At 33.9% G+C, this 4,940-nt stretch overlaps 2 long non-coding RNA genes across 2 annotated transcripts; one reads left to right on the top strand and one right to left on the bottom strand.

Annotated features, from left to right (window-relative positions):
• Positions 1-686: 686 nt before the first annotated feature.
• LOC149394804 (uncharacterized) lies at positions 687-1,554 on the bottom strand. The gene is made up of 2 exons (XR_016297136.1): positions 1,348-1,554; positions 687-941 (listed from the first exon to the last, which is right to left on the bottom strand). It is a non-coding gene; the product is annotated as an uncharacterized LOC149394804 (long non-coding RNA).
• A 592-nt stretch (positions 1,555-2,146) lies between these two features.
• LOC149394803 (uncharacterized) lies at positions 2,147-3,007 on the top strand. The gene is made up of 3 exons (XR_016297000.1): positions 2,147-2,220; positions 2,285-2,404; positions 2,845-3,007. It is a non-coding gene; the product is annotated as an uncharacterized LOC149394803 (long non-coding RNA).
• The last annotated feature ends 1,933 nt before the right edge of the window (positions 3,008-4,940 follow it).

Here is a 4,940-nt window from a genome sequence, read left to right as displayed (position 1 = left end):
GCTCGAAACTTTCGAATTAGGATGGATCGAATGATGCCACGATGGGTTGCGGAATTCCCGTCGATAAATCGGACGAACGCCACAAGAATTTCGAGCACAAATTCTTGATAAGTTCTAGACTAAGAGAATCCTCTCTAAACACACAAACACACTTTTTTTCATATATATTTCAAGCTGCCCATACTAGAGCTTACACACACATATATATAGTCTAGATAATAACCTCTAGACACAAACCTTACATATTCTAATTCAATGGTTATAAAACCAAATGAATGAGAAAAAAACATAACCACAAAATAAATAATCATAACCTCTAAGAAAATAAAAACCACCAAGTAATGGAAATTAAAAGCTAGAGGTTACAAAACAAGTAAAAAAAAACATCCAAATTTGTTGATGAGTGCATTGGCATTTCTTCACATTGATGCTTGAGATGTCCTCATCAAATAATCTCATGACTATCTTACTTATAAAACTAATTTAAGTTATAAAAAAATATGACTTGTCGCACTATTCATGAACTATTTGAGTGGTAACAATATCCTAATTTTTTTTAATTTGGTATATTTGACATTTTTTCATAAAATAAATCAAATTAATTAGTTGTAATTAGTTAATTATCTCCATTTTTTTTTCTTTGTATATGAAAATAGAAAATTTTCGCAACCACACTACCATAATCCTAATTTTAGGTATATTCTGAAGCTGCCAAAATAAATTAAGAAACAATTACATGGTCATAATTATATACAATAAGTCCATTGGAAAATCTCAACTTGGTAATTTATTTAGAAAGGAAATAAAGACACGGAAAAATTACTACACCGATAATAAGATGAGACTCGAAAATTTATGGATGTGACCCTCTCCTGACTGTGGGCGGAGGAGGAGCGCGTCTCCGATGATCATCTTGGTGGCCACCACGTTGAAGAATCCGACTATGAAAATATATTAATGGGAACTATTATTATTATTATTATTATGCATATATTCCTCAAAATCTTGAAAATAAAATCCACAAATTAGTATGTGCATATTAAATCCTTTTAATATGTGGTGTAGCAGAAACATATGGTGAATGTTATTATTATTCATATATTCCTCAGAATCTTGAAAATAAAATCCACAAATTAGTATGTGCATATTAAATCCTATTAATATGTGGTGTAGAAGAAACATATGGTGAATGAATCTTAATAAGTCCAATTAGTATGTGAAGTTAATAATTATTGAGTTAAAAAACGGGTTTAAATAAAATGCCCTAGTATTTTTAAAATAAAAAAAAATAGGAAAAAGAAAATATGTTTTGAAGATATAATTTATATATATTTTTTGAGTACTCACCGAACGGCAATTGATGGATTGGACAGAAGAATGAGGCATATGAATAAGATTGAAAGAAGCCAAAGAAATCTCATATTTTATCTCCCTATTATGGATCTTATAACATGAACTTCTAAAATATGAAGAAGTGAATACTAAATGTGCTATATAAATATACATATATATATATATATATATAAATGTATGTAATATTTCAAAAAGCTGAAGTTTCTTGGAAAAAAAATAATGGGGTGGGTCAAGGTTTTTGAATTCAGCTAACCCTTATTGACTAGATTGATTTATATAATATAATAAATATAAATGTATGTAATATTTCAAAAAGCTGAAGTTTCTTGGAAAAAAAATAATGGGGTGGGTCAAGGTTTTTGAATTCAGCTAACCCTTATTGACTAGATTGATTTATATAATATAATTCACACATGCAGAGAAAAAAAAATATAAAACTGTGGAAAGCAGACAAAAGAACTGGAGTATCCTCTGATCGAGTCAACTTTGACGGAAGAGATGTAGAAATTTACAGTCTTAAAAGTTAAAAGAGAACAAAAATGCTAACTAACCGGAGTTTTTTGTCGGGGAATTGACACAAATAATACCATCCCAATGTCACTTATCATATTTAACCCAAAATAAAAAAATTGACAAAACTAATACTTTTGGTAGGTGAGAGAAATTAAATTTTCTCCAACTACCCTCAACATTTTTTAACCTCTCAAAACACATCTAACTTTCACTTCTCTCATCTGAAACTTCTTTCACGTTTTTTTTTCAACTTTTTCTTCCTGTTGAGCTCAGCTGGAGAATGAAGGAGTGAAGCTTCTTGGGTCGCCGGAATCTTCACCTCTTGGGTCGCCGGAATGTTCTTGCTCGCCGATGGTAAGTTTCGTAAACCCATTTTGCAATAATGCTAAACCCATCTAAAACCATTTTGCAATTCAAGGTTGCTCATCAAAACTTCAAGATTCAAGTTTGTTTTCTGCAAATTGTTCATAAAAACTTCAAGATCCAAGCTTCTTCTTCCTGCAAATCCTAGATCCAAAATTTCTTCAAACATATTTTGGTAAGTTCTTCTTATCTTTAACATACAAGAACATGTTTAATTATTTTGATTCATGTTGAAATAGGTTCCATTTGTTTGAGTGTGATTTGTTTGTCAAAATGGTGTTTTTTGTTGAATTCCCGATTTTTCCAAGGTGTCACGAAGTGAATCCAGTTCGTGACACTAGTGTCACGAAGTGGATCCAGTTCGTGATACTTCCCGATTTTTCCAGGGTATCACGAAGTGGATCCAGTTCGTGATACTTCCCGATTTTTCCAGGGTATCACGAAGTGAATCCAGTTCGTGACACTTCCCGATTTTTCCAGGGTGTCACGAAGTGAATCCAGTTCGTGACACTAGTGTCACGAACTGGAAATAACAATTTTACCATGATGTTGATGTTTTTTATTCTATTCTTTCATAATTAAATAACAATTAATGTTGATACAATCACGACGAAGTCGAGTGATTGCAGTTCGTCAACACGTCGGAAGCCGCACGTTTCAGGAAATATAGGAGGTGGTACCGAGCGTCGACGACCTCCTCCTTCATGTCCGTGTGGTCTAAATGGAGTTGAACGAACTTCCTGGACTGCTGATAACCCTGGAAGACAATTCTATGGATGCCCCGAGTATAATGTTTGAATATATTTCTCGTTATCCTAGAAACCGTCTAGAAATCTTATAAATAAGGAAATGTTTCTATTCTTTTTAAGATTTTGTAAATAAATATTCTTTGGTTTATGGTTGTGACAGATAAAGAAATTCAATGGATGCGAGTTTTTAGAATGGATTGACCTACCTATGTACCCAAGATCGATTCAAATCATTCCAGGGCTGCTAATAAGGAAGATAAATTCATTGAAAAACCAGATACCATATTTTGTCGATGAAGACTTTAAACACGAAGAACCAACTGAAACCAATGAATTGGAACAACTTATTGTATCTGAATTATTCAAGATTAAAATGCTGGTTGTTGTTTTTTTATTCATAGGTATTGTGTTATTGTTCAAATGAGTCGAAGATGTATTGAATGGTTTAAAAAATGAAATTACATTTGATTTGGTTTGACTTTTGTTGGACTCGCCTGTGTAATGTAATATTGGAATTGTGATATTTCACCTCATGTGTCACGAAGTGATCTCAATCCGTGATATTGAGTTTATTGTTAAGAATGGTTTATAAAACACAACTGTCACGAAATGAGGTCACTTTGTGACACATAAATTAATTTCGAAACAATACATAAAATTCTAAACTAAGAAATTGATGTCAAGACAATACATAAAGTTCTAAACACACATATATACAGTTATAAACACATACGTACAATCATAAACACATAATTTTAAGTAGCCTCAACATTGACATTTCCACGCGTGTGTAGTTTTAGCGCTCTGTGTCGGTATAATTTGGTGGTCATCTTCTGTCGATACATGAGCATGTCATCCTGTTTCAAATCAGACAATGGAAGGTCGTGCGCCAAAAACTCGGCAGTCTTGATCATAAACATGCCACAATCATTTCTGAAGGAACAAAAAACGCATGCTTTAATTAAAATGTGACATTAAGAATGTAAAATTAAGAATTAAAATATCTACCCATGAGCAAAATAACAAAGTAAACCGGCTGACGAATGAATACACTCCGTGATAAATGTGTCACGAAGTGATTCATTCCGTTACACATCTGTCACGGAGTGAATCACTTCGTGACATATTTTTCACGGAGTGAATTCACTCTGTGACAAATCTATCACGGAGTGAATTCACTCCGTGACAAATCTGTCACGGAGTGAATCACTTCATGACACATTTGTCACGGAGTGAATTCACTCCGTGACACATCTGTCACAGACAATGGTTGAGTTCGTGACCGATGTGTCACGAACTCTACCAGTTCGTTACCAATATGTCACGAACTAGGATCCAAATGGGTTTGTAGACTAAGTGACGATAAAACCTACCGAGATTCACACAAATACACACAAACACATACTCGTTCAAACACATACTCGGCCAAACACTACACAGTGACACAAACACATACTCGGCCAAACACAACACACTCCGCCAAACACTACAGAGTGACACAAATACACACACGAGCCCGAATCTGAGGATAAATACACACATACACACAAATACACACAAACACACACTCGCCCAATCATAAATACACACAAACACTCAAAACAAATTTGAGCCCGAAACCCTAAATCAAAGAATCTGAGGTTAAATAGAGTTTTCAATCAATTTTAGGGTCTAATAGAGTTTTCAATAATCAATTTTGAGAAGTAAATAGAGTTTTTTCCTTTACCTCGATATGAAGATTAACACACGGCTGTTGTCTCTTCTTCTCCTTCACCGATTTATTGCGAAAACTTCAAAATTTCAACAAAGAGATCGGCCGAGTTATTTGAACGAGAAAGAAAGAGAACGTGCGAGAGAGAATGGGCGATAGGTGGTCGCGGCTAATTTTTTTGAGCGAGAAACAAAGAGGTGCGAACTGGAAGAGAACGTGCGAGAGAGAGTCTGAGATCTAGTGAGAATAGA

The sequence above is a fragment of the Urtica dioica genome, chromosome 5 (genome assembly GCF_054948205.1).
Source record: "Urtica dioica subsp. dioica isolate 48M chromosome 5, U.dioica_male_clone48M_v1_H2, whole genome shotgun sequence".
NCBI lineage: Eukaryota > Viridiplantae > Streptophyta > Magnoliopsida > Rosales > Urticaceae > Urtica > Urtica dioica.
This window is presented reverse-complemented; position numbering and strand designations above follow the sequence as displayed.